General features: G+C 41.7%; 1 protein-coding gene and 1 long non-coding RNA gene across 8 annotated transcripts in view; one reads left to right on the top strand and one right to left on the bottom strand.

Annotated features, from left to right (window-relative positions):
- The window catches only part of LOC105195275, a 287417-nt gene that overhangs the window by 220141 nt on the left and 51975 nt on the right, over positions 1–15301 (bottom strand). For all 4 annotated transcript variants that reach the window (XR_005574777.1, XR_003268252.2, XR_005574778.1 and 1 more), the window contains exon 7: positions 12366–12442. This is a non-coding gene — a long non-coding RNA (uncharacterized LOC105195275). The remainder of the gene's footprint in view (positions 1–12365; positions 12443–15301) is intronic.
- LOC105195274 (LIM domain only protein 3) overlaps positions 1–15301 on the top strand; it is a 102115-nt gene that overhangs the window by 66401 nt on the left and 20413 nt on the right. The window lies entirely within an intron of this gene.

Raw genomic sequence — 15301 nt, 5'->3', positions numbered from 1 at the left:
CCCACCGTCTATTTTGCTCGCATTGCGTGTGTCATCGGAACGTCGCTTCTTATTCGCGGATTGATATTTTACTTGGAAATCCATCGGGTATATGTCGTTCACGTTACAGTGACGCGTCTCCGTGCTACGTTACAAAAGGAAGAACAAATTGCAGAGGGGTTAAATTCTAACGATAAACGACAAAGGCGGATCGCGACCGGGATACAAAACCGTAATCGTTCACGCCGCGAGATCGACAATAAATTCCCGGGGCGGCGCGACAAGGAATTCGCTTCCGGTTTTGGTTGCGTCGCGCCGCGCGCACGTATCGCGTTCAAGCGCGGCTGCATCCGAACAGTGGGGTTTCGGTTGCACCATTTTCAGTGGTGATAATCCGACGTGCCGAGAGGGCCTCGTTGCGCGCGAGTCGAACCTGCTTTGTCACCGGATAACCTAGACTCGCATTCCCGGCTCCGATGGCGATAGACCTGCCACTTCCTGTCCCCCCCGCCCCCCTGACACCCCTGACCGCCCCTGGCATCGGTCGTTCCCCCCTCGCCGATGGGTCCCCGCGTCCGATAACAGTCCCCGACAAACGCGCGTACCGGAGAGCCACGAGAGAGAGAGAGAGAGAGAGACAGAAAGGGACGGAAAGCGAACCGTCATCGACAGCGCGAGCATATTCGTGTGCACTTCAAAACGACACACGGCCGGACGCGAGCGGTAATAGGCGTACAGCCGCGATTATAAATGAAATGCGCACCGACGCGGCGGGGGAGACGGAGGGCGGAATCGAATTACTCGAACGAAGCGGCGACGAGCCAATTCTCAGGTGCGACGAGCGACACAGAGACGAGTAAAGGCATTGCTGCAGTAGAGAGAGTGATTAACGAGCCGAGTGGCGACCGCCTGTGCGTGCGGCTACGCGTGATCTCGTACCTCGCGCGTGGAAGATTCGGTATCGTTTTCGAAACGAGCGCGGCGATGAAAAATTTGGAATTCTGTTGTAGTTTCACAAATAACCTCGGTTAATTTAATTGGCTGATTTTTCCACTGACCAATCGGCGTTTGTCGTTAAGTAGAATTGACCAGCAATAACCGAAAATAACAATAACCGAAAATAACGATTGATACTTAACCAGTCGATTAAATTAAGGATGTACGTGTTACGTCTCGAAACATTACCGAAAATATAAAAATTTGATGGAATATTTTAGCAGTATTATTTAAATTTGATGGAAAAGTATCATTATCAATTAAACCAAAATTTTTACATTGAGAGAAACCGTTCGATAGAATAGTGATCAAATGAATTTTATAGTTATAATTACTAAATATATAGTTGCTTTGACCAAATAATTTGTAGCCTTAACCGAATAATTATTTTCATACAACAAATTACAAAAAGTTTTGTTAAATGTAAAGGTTTTTGGTACCTGTAACTACAAAATTCATTTGATCACTATTCAGCCGAAAGAACGATTTTGTTAAAGTGTCTAAATATTTAACTGACTACAGATCTGAAAATAATGTTATTGGATCATCAGGATAATTGTAAAAGATGTTCGAGCACGATGAGCAAGACTGCAAAAAATGTTGGACTCTCTCAGTTGGAGAGTCCAATGGTAATTATTTTGATAGCCAAACAAAATTATTTTCAGATTTGTATCCAGCTAAATTTTCAGACACTTTAGCAAAACCGTACTTTAACGATCAGTACACTGAGAGAAATATTAATCAATTTTGTTAGATAGTAATCAAATGAATTGTGCAGTTATTAGTACTAAAAACTTAGTTACACTTAAAAAAACTTTGTGTAATTCGTCGTACGAAAATAATTATTTGGTTAAGGCTACAAATTGTTTGGTCAAAACAACTATGTATTTAGTAATTTTAACTATAAAATTTATTTGATCACTATTCAATCAAACTTTGGTTGATTTTGCCAAACATTTCTCTCAGTGTAGAACTCTAATAAATGTTCGTGCAAAAATTTATTCAGATCCACTTACTTGTTTAAAAGTTACTTATTTAAAACTGCAGCAAAGTATAATATAATAATTTTCGCTGCAAAATTCAAACTTTTCTTCTTTGCAATTAGTTTCAGGACTAAAATTCAGGCATTCGCAACCAAAAATTTTTGTTGTTGATTAGGAAAAGCAAGAAAGAATAAAACTAGAGAAGCCTTCGGTTTAAAAATTTCAATAATCTTTAGCTTGTATTGTATAGCCGAAACATTCTTAATCGGAGGTTGTGAAAACGAAAGCCAACAATACAGACGCAATGATAACTGAAAGAAATACTTTCGACGTTAATATTGTGTAAGTATTGTGCTACATTGTCCTGCGGTATCTCGATATCGATCCTACCCACGGAGTTTCTCTCGTTTCCAGTCTCTCGCGCAAATAGCCGTGGATGAAATCAAAGATCGCTCCTGTGCGAGCGAGGAGAAGAGGCGAGTGTCACAACGTTTGCGTTGGCCGTTACACGTGTATTCGTTTACTCGGTGAACTGTGGCCGACGGCGGCGGAGACGGAGGGAGGAAATTTGCCGGAGGCGGCATCGCGTTCGAGGGGGTGGGAGGGGAGGGGTAGGGGGAAGGGTTTGTAATAGGCGTACACACGCGTACGGGCGCGTGTGTACACGTGTGCGTATGCATTTACGCGGCGCGCTGCCAATGATTTATGTATACCGCTAATTACCAGCGTGCACTGCACTGTTTTATCCGGCGATCATAGTTTTATTAGGCCAACCTGTGCATTGCGGTATTGTCAGCGCCAAGAGCACCGCCGACACGCCGAACAACCCCTGTGCCGGCTGCACCGAAATGCACACCGCGCTGCTGCGAGCGCGGACACTTTCCGGGAGCGAAACCGTGACGTTTCGCAAATCCGACCGCGTTTCGTCATTAATTTCAAGAATCTTTCTCTCGTTCGTACCCCCGATAAAGATATACATGTCACTAAAAAAAAAAAAATCTTGTTTAAGATTTAGATCGCTCGCAAAAGCGGCGCGTTATTGCATCGCGCACCTCGGACAGAATTACATTTTGCCTGAGAACTGTACGCGCGCGCGATTTCATGTATACTTCTCGGAATTTTTCCAGCATTCTTAAACAGTAATAGTAATAAATTATTTTATGATAAAGCGGTACAGCGGCCGTGGATTCGCGAGAGCGACGGGGATACGCGCAAAAAGGGGCCGTTGTTATAAATGAGAGACGCGATGGCTCTTAACGTCGAAATTAATTCATATCCGCCGTCGCCGTAGCTGCCTAGACGTAATCCCTGGATTTTTGGAGCGCCCTCGCGCAGAGCGATGGCTTTAATCTCCGGTTTAGGGACCTTGCTAGAAAATAGACGCACCTAAGCCCCATACGGCTTAAACCGGGCTTTAAACTCGTCGTACGCGGCGCGCGCGGATGATCCGCGTCACTCTTACGCATGACGCGACGATTTATTGCAGCGTGGCTTCCGGTGTGCAATTTGTTACGATCAAAATAATCGAGACGATTCGGGCGAGCGCTGTAAAATATACGAAACGAATGGCGAGGCTCGCGAGAGATTATTTGCGCGAAACGCGCGGATGGATGTGATCTCGTTCTGCTCAAAACGATTCTGCTGTTAGCTTCCGCCAAGAACTAAATTTATACCTCACTTTTATTCGCACGACCCATTAGCCAGCGGGATTCCATAATTAACGCGAAAACAGCATCGTCAGTGCGCGCGCAAAATGCTCGCGACAGAGTAATTAGCGAGACACGGGATTCCGTTAAACGCGTAGAATTAATCGCGCAAATACGAGATTAGCCGATGTGGGACGCGCGCATGTGTGTGTATGCGCGTGTGTAATACACGAATGTACACTCGTGTACCATATCTCTCTTTCTCAATTTCTCCCTTTCTCCTCTCTCTCTCTCTCTCTCCTTCCCTCTTTCGTACTCCTCTATTTCACTCTCTATAAAATATATATACATGTAGGAATTGTATATTACATTGCCGATAAAACGATACCAAAATTGCCGCAGCGCAGCAAATATCGTTATAGAAACTAACACGATTCGCCCTGCGGGCTGGCCAGCCGTATCTAAATTTACTATAATTATGCTTGAAATGCGATCATAAACACTTCCATACTACCGGCTTAATTGTGCAGCTGTACGCATGAATTTAAAGAAATCCAATTATCATTGCACTGAAATGTGTCATGTTAACGATTACATTCTGAATTTTGCGTGACAGACGCAAGATATTCGCAGACAAAATTTTTAAGTAAATATATAGAGGAAAGTCGCCAATACTGATCTATTTACCACCCTCATATTTTTGGCGAACTAAACATTGCACTGTATTAAAGCGGTATCGATATTGATAAAAATATGAGCTCAGAAAATTAAGAAAATAAAAACCGATAATTTATACATTTATACTTCTTTTCTATATAGAATTTGCTAAAAACAGATTCTTGAAAAACTTGCAAAACTTCTCTTGCAAATTACATAAATGAAACAATAGTAAGTATATTATCGATAATATTGAATAATTTTACATGTTTGTAGCTTCTACGTAAGACTAGACAATAACTACAGTGAGAAAAAATTTTTTGTAATTCAAGTAAAAATGTCATTATTACTATTCAAGTAAATTATTTATATCACACAAGTAAATATTACTTTTGTAGAAAATATTACTTTAACGAAGTAACATTAACTTGTATGAAGTAAATAATTTATTTGAATAATACTAATAACATATTTACTTCAATCATAATTTTTTTTTTTTTTTTTTTTATTGTACGAAATCTTCAACTACAATGCTGATGTTTGAATGAATTTTTTCATATTTTCTTTAATTCTTTAAGTAAAAAAAAAGCAAGTCTACTAATGAGGTGCTAAAAATTGTGTGAAAGGTGGGGGTTTAATTCTAGCCTTTTAAGTTTATAAACTTTGTTGTTTAATACGTAAAAGTATATTTTACTACTTACTCTATCAATTTATTTTACAGTTAATTCCTTCTCTACGAATCCGTGTCGGAATTCCTTTATTATTGCCTAGAGTGCTAGTTTTGCAGCCCAATTTCCACTTCTTTTTATTAGGTTGCGGAAACATTAATTATTACAAAATGCGAAATAGTATTATAAAAACTGTTATAGAATCGACCGATAGAAAACACTTTCCGATTTGCATTTGTTTTTGAAGTTTTATTTATAGCTTTTGTTTAATAAATATTATCCAAAAAACAAAACGGTCTGCCCGTATTTTGCGACTTTCCTCATCGCAAATATTTCGAACAAGCGAAATTCAAAATGCACTCGCGCGGATATCTCCGCGGATGGCGCTCTGAATCCGGGTTTACGTTTCGCGAAATAAAACGCAGATCGCTCCGCGCGGGCGACAGACAGGTGCTTATTTATTAGCACGAGTCATGCCGCGTGGATGTGGCGAAAAATGGTCCTTTCCAGGATCGGGAGTTTCGGGTCGCGATGCAGCCAATGTAATCGCGGCAACGACACGCGTGCCCGCGCTCACGATCGTCCCGCATTCGATAATCCGCCGCGTGTTTGTGCGCAACCACCGCGCCGTGCCGTGAAAACAATATACGCGTACATTTTTTGTTGCGCGCATGGCTCGGCATAAAGCGAGCCAATTACGAAAAAGCGCGGCGCGACTCGGCTCAGCTCAGCTCAGCTCGCTAAAACGCCGCGCCGGTCACGACGAATGCGGATGATCGCGACGATACTTCTTCGCGCAACCGTCACGCGACGGTTGCCGATCCCTCGCGAGAAATTGCGCGATTTGTACGATAAGGCGAACGAATCGTCGATGTGAGGCGAATCGATTGTAATAAGCGTCGTAAATTGATCCGCGCTTCCCCTCTTTATGCCGATTCGGCGGTGAGAAATGCGGGGGTGCGCTTTACTCCCTCGTGGCAGTGAACGTTCTCGACGGTACACGCAAAACCAAAAAAAATTCCTTATCTCTGTTCCTTCCATTCATTCTATCGCTTGTCAAATTAAAACGATATACCTACTGAGAAAAGAAAATTATTAACTTAACTAAATGTTTTTTTTTTAATTCGTAGTGATGCCTTTAATTCAAGTATTTGTGTGTTTAAATTAAACGTACATGAATAAAATATTATACGTCTAATTTAAATATCTGTATTCAAAGATACATGTATCACATCTCAAAGTAATACTGAAAATTTTTAAATTTTACAGATTATTCTATTACTGCGTTTGAGTATTCGTGTAAAATTTAAGCACAATTCTCTCACTTGTTTAAAAGTTATTTAATTCTTTGTTTGCTCTTGATTCTTATGTAAAATCGCGTTTCGTAGTACGTACTTGCAAATTTTATGAAAAAACATTATTACGATTTAAATGGAATATTTTTTACATGTACTAATAAAATTCTAGTAAACATTTCTTCAAAAGTTTGTTTAAATCCTTATTCGTTTAAAAATTATTTGTCTAATAGGGACATTTTTGCTGCATAAACTATCACAAGCCAAAGTTTTCTCCTTTGCATCTCTTCAGAACCAAAATTCGAATCAACATTAAAAATTGTTTGTCATTATTAGAAGAAAAAGAATGAAACTAAGGAGCGTGAAGTTTTAAAAATTTAACTTTTAATTGGCATTATAGAGCTTTCAAGACATCTTTAAATTAAATATATATTATTCACATATGCTTAATTTAAGCACATAAATACTTGAATTAAAGAAATCACTGCCAACTGAAAGCATTGCGAAGTGCACAGTGAAGTCAACAACTTTATTTTTCTCAGCATACATTTTCATCGCGATGAAAGATTGACAAATCTGCGTAACTACTAATTTGGCATCGCGTTATCGTTAATGCAATCTGAATTTCTTATTCCGCGAGCGTATCTGACACGCCATAATGCATGACGTGAAATTAAACGCGTCGACGATATCGCGGTCGGTTTTAATGCACAAAACTGCATAACGCCGCTGGAGCTCTTTCGATAATAGCGTTCAGTGCGTTCGCAAAACGGAACGTCGGCCAATAAATAATAAGGGTGTACAAGAGATCGGTCGTGCGCGCGTGACCGTCGATAAAATAATAATTACCGTCGACAATGCGCCCGAACAAATTGCCCGTTAATTTTTGCCGATAAACATTCGTAAGCCCCGTAGAGGCGAAAACCGTATGCACGCGACGCGTAAATAATAGCCAAAATGCGATCACCAAAATCGCTTCCCCAAACCCCCGCGCGGAAGGGCGCGGTTTGCGCTCGCTGGTGCGTGTCGCTGGTGTGTATGCGAGCGGACGTGCGGGGGCAGGGACGGCTAGCCTCCGCATAAATATCAACGCATAATAATTTTGGATGGTTATTAGCGATAATAAAATCCCAATTTATCGAACGGCAACCGACCCCTGCCGCCCGCGCGCGCGGCCTTCGCGATTTATAATCTGCCCGCCCAGTGCTTCGTCACGATCGTCGCGCTGCACCGAAACAATGCGCCGATGTTTATCGGCAATGGCAAGAATTTATTCTCGCCGCGATCAGACGCGCACGCCGCCGTTTTTCTCACATCCCCTAGACTAGTTCCCGATCTTTTCGCCTTCCGAATGTTTCAACGTAACCACTCAAAAAAAAAGATTACGTGAAAAGAAGGGTTTTGCTAAAGTATCTAAAAGTTTAAAAATAAATTTGTTAGGTCATCAAAATAATTATCTCGGACTCTCAAACTGATTGATAGAATGTCAAAATTTTGTAGCAGCATTGTCCGTCATGCTTGAATAATTCTCTGTTATAATTATTTTGATGGTCTAACAAAATTATTTTCAGATTCTGTACTCTCTAAATTCTTTGGAGTAAAATCTCACTCTTTTAAAGTAGAATTTCACTCTAAAAGAGTGAAAATCCGGCAAAATTTGACTCCAAAGAATTTAGACACTAGCTCAATGTTCAGATACTCCAACAAAATCATTTTTATCATATAGTTACAACAAGAATCTATAGTAAAATATGTAGTAGCTAAATTTCAGTTGTACATACACGGGAAGAAGAATTTTGCTGAAACACGGATCTGAAAATAATTCCTCGAATCATTAAAAAATTTATATTTGACGTTAAGCTAGTTTCAAAAATGTCAAAACTTTTTGCTGCAATAACATCACGCTCGAACTTATATAATTATTATATTTTGATAATTCATAAAACATGAAATTATTTTCTGATCTGTATCCAACTAAATTCTTAGATACTACAGTAAAATTCCGTGTTTTTTCGTGTAGCTGAGATTTAGCTACCGCGCAGATTTTTGCTGCTAACTGCAGCTAATCTCTTTCTCCGTGATTCGTCTCTAATATCTTTTATGAAACTGCAACATAGAAATCATGAAAAATTTTTAGCTTTGCGCGAGTATCAACAAAGACGTTTTCCTAACGTCGATATAATTAAAAGAATCCTTCATGACCGTGCAAGATCCTCTCGCGAACAGCGACGTTCGCGAGACTGCTTTTGGCAGATCGTAGTCGAGCCAAGGCGCGTCATCGCCCTCCCCGCCACTTCTGACGCATTTGGTTTCTGAGTTACGCAAAGTCTGCCGTAGACACCCTGTATCCACTGGCACGGGGATAGACGCGGCGCGTTATAATATCACTTGTCACGTCCGACGGCATTTCGCTGAACTACGTGTAGTTTCCCCGCGATGAGATTAGACGACGCGCACAGCAAAACTCCTCCCCAATTACGCGCTCCCCAATTACGCGAGGATCGGGCGAGTCGAGTCATCTGCAGCTGATCGACTTTCAAATCAGCCATTACAATTTCCATTCGCTCATTATTAATCTCATTAATCAGAAATTCGAACGGCCAGAGTTGCCACGTACGACTGCTTTATAATATGTATAAACTTGCGCTAATAACGCGCATCGCTCGAGTGCGGAGTTGCCCGACGCACGCATCGCTACAATCGATCTTGTTCCATCGGGAACGGCCGAAGAGAAACTTTCCGAGGAACGAGCTTTCACGATAGTTCTTTCCTTCCCTGCTTCCCTCTTTCTCCTGCGCGAATAGCTTTCAGCGAACGTACGCTTTACCTATATACATTCTAGCACCCGTCCAGTGCATCAATTTCAACTTCGCCCGCCATTTCGAGCCGCGCACCATCCCTCCCGCATTCTTAGTCGACGCATTTTCTTCCACTTAACTTTTCCGGCGATAAGGGCGCGGCCCACCGTCGTCGTCCGCGCTGCCGACGACAGGGGGAGGGTTTGGCGAGCCGCCGGGACGCATGCAAAGTAAACTTGTTCTTTAGTTCGTTAGGTCGGGCTCCGGGAAGAACGGCGGAGAGACAGGGGGTTGCTTTCCGCCTTACTTACGGGACTCGAAGGTGAAAAGATAACCTACGAGCATTATTCACCGAAGGAGGAGACGAAGTGGCGCGCGGGCGCTACGACCGGATGCTGCCTGAAAGCCGAGAGACGAGGGAACGAGATCGTTCGCGCACCATCTTACGCGTTCTCGCAGTTTTATCGCGAGCACTTGGCCGTTTCTCGTGCCTTTTTACGCCGTTTTGATACTACTTCGAAGTTTCGAAATTTATTCACGCGACGTGGGAAGAAAAGGAGGCAATTTCAGCGCTGCGTCTTCACGTAGGTTTTGTATCCTCACGCAATTTCGACGGTTTATCCCGCGACCGACGTTTACCAATTTTACAGGTGTTTTTTTTTTCTTTAATAATTACATCGATCTCTCTCATAAAAAAAAATGTTTTTCTCGAGAATTCGCGACGCCGGATGTAACGTCTTACGTGGAACGACTTTCTCTCTCTCTCTCTCTCTCGATTCCTGCATTTTTGCCCAGCGCGGGCATCCGTCGTCGTTACGATCTCGTTAAGGAGCGAGTTTTGCACAGCTCATCGCGTGGGCAAAAGAGGATGCCCAAGGGCCAGTCTCTCGATGGCCTTCCCTTACGAGGGTGGAGGATGGATTCGAACTCCCAAGGGTGAAATGGCTCATTCCGACGCACTTATCCACGCGGGCCGTAGATAACCATAGATTAATGGGGCCTGGAGACTCGCTGAACGATAGAGAGAAAGAGAGAGAGGGGAGGCGAAAGAGAAAGGGAGAGATACGTATAAGCGAACGAGAGGGAATAAGAGAATGAGCGATGGAGCGAGAGAGGGTTTATTTCGGAGAAACGACGACGGAGTCAAGAATGAAAGAGAAGGTAGATCCATAAGAGGGGGCGTTATACCTAGGCGACCCCGCTGATTTATTGTTTATTGAGAAATATGGCCGTTACCTCGCTCCCATGGATTAACCTCCTTCTTTCTCTCGTTCTTAATGTTCGATGGACTCGGACATCAGGCCGTAAAGAACGCGCCGTCTGGTTTTCAAACTTTAGATTATCTTTCTACTCGAGCTAACAAAAGTTGCAACGTTCGGAATATATATAGCTCGTTTACACGTCATAGAAATTATTCCAAGGCTTTAAAAGAAAGAAAAACAAACTTTTTATCGAAAGAACACGCGAGATGGCCTGCAGATCTCGGAGAACAGCTCGGCTTCCGGGCAAGTCGATGAACTTTACTTAATGCAAAGTCAACCCACGGAAAGGATTAGGTTGACTAAGCCTAGCGGCAAGCCTGTCTTTCGACCTCTCGCTTGCTTACTCTATCGTGTTCTCTCTCTATCGCCGCTCCTCTCCGAGATAGACTCGCGGTGTTCGAGTTATCAAGTGCGTCCGGTCAGGAGGAGACATCGCCGGAAGTCAAACAAGCTGCCCTATGGAAGATAAGGCTGTCAGCCGAAGGTAGAGGCTAAAGGATAAGGAAGCTATCAGCTTGTTTAGGCTTGAAATTCTGAACGAGGTAAAACTTGGCCGACAAGCTGCGCAACGTCATAATCCGTCAGCGTTTGCTCCCAAATAAATAGGGCAAAATTAACGATGCGTCAATATCCTCGTCTAAGACAGCCCTCCCTCGCTCCCGCACGCGAAACGCGGTCTCGCGTGTACCAACGGAATTCCAAGTTTTCAGGCGGGCTTCTGCGAGCTAACTCTCTCTCGACAAGATTGAATAATTAGACTGCGGTCCGTGCAACTTTGAATTATGCGTGTTCGCGGCATTGCGCCGGAAAACCGAGGATCCTTGGGGGACCAATTTGTTGATTAAGCCCGCCATAGATTCAGTTTCTTGCCTGCTGAAGATTCTAAGAAAGTGTTTTCCAGAGAACGTCTCGATACAAATATTCGTACCAATGTTTCAAATATTTGCTGCTTAGCTATTGAACGTACACGGAGTATAGTCAAACGCAAGGACTTGAAATTCAGTTCTAAATATTCTCGAAAACATGTTACTTTTTTTTTTCAAAAATTTTAAACTTACGTTTGCCAGAATTTCACGTCACCAAAAATTAAATCTGTTGCTCTATTTCAAGCTATTTTTTTCGTTCGATTACAGTAATGTGTATTTATTTTAGTGTATTCATATTTAAATTAATTTTATAAAGATTGAAAAAATTAAAAAGGAATAACATTGGAGGACGATCGATTCGCGATTACGTTAAAATTAAACAAAAATTTGAGAGTGATGCATCCAAGATTGAGACGATCGAATATTTCTCGCGGGATTACGCAACTTGTTCTGATATTTTCCAGTCGAATTATAGGAACGTCAACACCACCACCGGTGTCCCTGTCATCCACAGCGCTCGGCTATGGATCGAGGGCAGCGAGCCTCGCTTTTGAGCGTAAAATTGAATCAACGCTTTTTAAATGTCCCGTACACTTCGCTGTATACATTTCGTTCAGTGTTCCCTTGCGTTTGATGCGGAACGAAGATCGTTGACAACACCATACCAAATTGTTGCAAAATTCATAGCACGCTCGGCCATCATCCGACAACCGGACATTAAACATAATTCAACGAAGCGAGAGTACTTGTGGCAGTAATTGACAGAATTAATAATTAACGAGCGCGATCGACATCGCGATATTTCAAGAAACGTGTCACGAGATCTAAGAACCTCTCTATTCAACTATTACCCACAGCTTAAAAATAATAACGAGACTTGATCTGATAATATACGAGTAATATTGGCGCTATCAATCGATATCCCGATAAGTATTCCCGTAGACCTTCCTTTAAGTTCTCTCTCGACGATAATCCGGGCGAATTATGCCGGGAGTGAAATCACGGGGCCGGCAAACTTACCTGAACGAAACCTTGACAATGCCCGCCGGTCACGACTACACGGACGCGCGCGATATGGTAACTTTGCCCGCTGATCCGACTACACGCACCAAGGGCCTCGCCCTGCCTGAAGTTTGGCTACGTTACATGAGGCGCCACGTATAACGCCAGGAGAACTTAAGTTACTACCCGTAAGTCATATTTAATCCGACTCACCGGCCCGACGTACTCTTGTGCTGCTCTCCGGACCTCGACCTTCTCTGATGTCAGCCTATTGTAGCTGCCACACGCACCTGCGTGAATGTACAAGACAGTGATAGTTAGTTTCGATATTTAAAAAATAGTGACGGACTTAATGTGAATAAAAATTTCACAGAATCCGTATTAAATTTATAATAATATTGATATACAGAATATCTCACTACTACAGATTTTCTAATTATTAAAATTTACGTAACGCAATTTCTGCATAATTAAAGATATTTCGGTCTCTGCAAAGTAAATAAAATTTGGAAATGTGTTAAATATTAACACTTTAAATAAACTATAGACATATGAAAATTGAATAAGATTATAGTTGTTTAATAACATAAGTATTTCTATAGTTTATTTACTATAATTGTAATTAAAAATTAAATTATTTTTTACAACAATAAGAAAAATTTTAATTTTTTGTGCAAATACTTGATTTATATAAAGTTTTATTGTATTCATTTAGTTATTTTGTAAATAAATAATTTTACACAACTGATCTTTGCTTTGCAATGAAACTTTACATTTTTATCTTGAATGTTTAAAGTACTTAAATAAAAAAATGTAATATTTTTTTTATTTCATTATTTCATTATTAATTATACTTTCGTTAGAGCACGTGTCTTTATATTAAAATAATTTTTTATCTAACGCCGTCAAATTTTTTCTCTACTTTAAAATGCAATATAAAATAATTATAATCTGTCATTTTTTAATAATTTTCTTAATATTTTAAGAAATGCACATCCTATACATTTTTAAACATCCGATACAATTTTTTTAAATAGTTCGACATAATTATTTTCAGATCTATATTTCAGCAAATTTTTCTTTACATGTCCGCTTCACTTTATGTTATTTTTATCTTTATTGTATCTTATTTATCTCGTTTGTTCTTAGAGAGCTTGTTCTATAATAATAATAATAATAATAATAATAATAATTTATTTATTCTTAATTATTTTCAGATTTTCAAATTATTTCATCAACATTATTCTTTCCGTGTATTAAAGAAATAATAAAGTTGTCTCTGTCACTGTATTCCGTGTCATTAGTCAGCAAAGATTTTAATCACACGTGACTAATGCCTCATTATCGACAATGACGTTCGGAGATGAGCCAACTTATCCGAAACTCCATTTCACCCTTGCTCGATTTCGCGTACTGATACGTTTGCCCACGCAAATATCCGACAGAACGTCGCCATAGCTGCTCGTTACGTCAGATCTCGATCTCGCTTCGAACTGCGAACGTCAATTTGAAGAAGACGAGAGCCTGCCCGCCGGGGACTTCGCGCGGGCTCGTGACGTCGCCGGCGATCCTGGCGAACCGATAAGTACTCGCTCCGGGCGACCGTAGATTTATTGCCAGGCTTGCCGGTCTTCTTCTCGCTAGGAGCCACCCTTTAGACAGTAACCGCCTTTAACCCCCCTCCCCCCTTCCCGACCGTCAACCTCGTCCCCGTCTTGTTATGCCGCGCAGAGCGATTCGCGGAGCACCTCCCCGACCGAGACTCGACTTCCGTTTTATTGGCGGAAATAATCTTTGATGTGATTCCGCCGCGTCTTGAAAGTTTTTCTGCCGTTACGGGGGTGACGGTAATCGATTCTCGGGCGAAGAAGAAGAAGAAGAAGACGTTGCCTCGACGTACGCGAGATAGAACTGGCTGATCGGCATAATGCTTAACCGCATCGATGTTCTTATCGGCGCTCCATCGTATCAATACGCACTGCCGCGAGCTCGATGGCGCCATAAATGGGAACAGTCGTTCGAACAAAGTACAGCACGGGATAATAATGATTGTTCGCGTCACCTTCGGATCTTCCAAAAGCGACGACGTAATTTAAATCCAGCATACAAACTGGCGTCGTTAACGAACGAGATGTGGCTTTTCGAAACTACGATCGTCTCTACGACCGTCGAGGTATTTAATAAATCGCAAAGACTTCGTGTATTCCAAAGGACTTTTCCCAAAGATTACGCGAAAAATTTAATTCCGTATAATAATTTTCTGAAAGCAGGAAGTTTCTTCGGATAAAGAAAAACAAGCATTTTCTATTTTATCTTAATATTCGAGACTTGCGACGACACTATTAGAGCCCCGCTGAGTTTTTTAATGCAGCCCATGTTACGGGCCGTCGTTCTCACCCGTGCGAGAGATACAGAGCGGCACGATTCAACGGTTCTCTCGCCGACTCAACCCTTTCTCGCCGTAAGTAACAAAGGAACAACGCCGAGTCCCGCCGCGGTATCTGCGACCCATCGCTGTCTTAATTTCCTTCGTAATCTACGATATTAATATGGCTTAGGGTCGGCCGACGCGCGTAATTTCGCGCCGCGCAGAAATTAATAGAAAGACGAATGTTCCCTCCGCGTGCTTTACGGTTGAACGCTCGGCCGGAATGGTTAATGGAGACGATTTCTGCGCGCGTTCCCGCGCGCTCGCTTTGCGAAAGCGTGTTGTCCTGCGACCAGCGCAGAAGTGAGCGCCTACGAGACAAAGTATTTCGGCTTAGACGTGATATCATTCGGCATTGTATTGTACCAACGTTGGACAATAATTGATTATCAAGTTAATTATCACGGGGTAATCGTTAATGAGATCAATCATTAATTATAACTCGGGTGACACATGCACGCTTCAAAAACGTTTTATAACCGTTTTGTAAGTTCTAAAAACGTTTCTCGTGAGTTAAAATGTTCACGCAAAAAACGGTTAAATGAAACGTTTCTTTTCTAGCAAAAATACGTTCAAGAAACTATTATAGAAATCTTTCTTAAGGGAGGATGGTACAGTGACGGGTCAAAACACAGAGTTGACTTTAGCGTGCAATTGTGCTGTAAATAACTTACATTGAACAAATAATATAATATAAATAAAAGTTTACATTTCATACAAT

This window comes from Solenopsis invicta, chromosome 5, assembly GCF_016802725.1.
Source record: "Solenopsis invicta isolate M01_SB chromosome 5, UNIL_Sinv_3.0, whole genome shotgun sequence".
Taxonomy (NCBI): domain Eukaryota; kingdom Metazoa; phylum Arthropoda; class Insecta; order Hymenoptera; family Formicidae; genus Solenopsis; species Solenopsis invicta.
The sequence above is the reverse complement of the archived record's forward strand: the minus strand, read 5'-3'. Positions and strand labels throughout refer to the sequence as shown.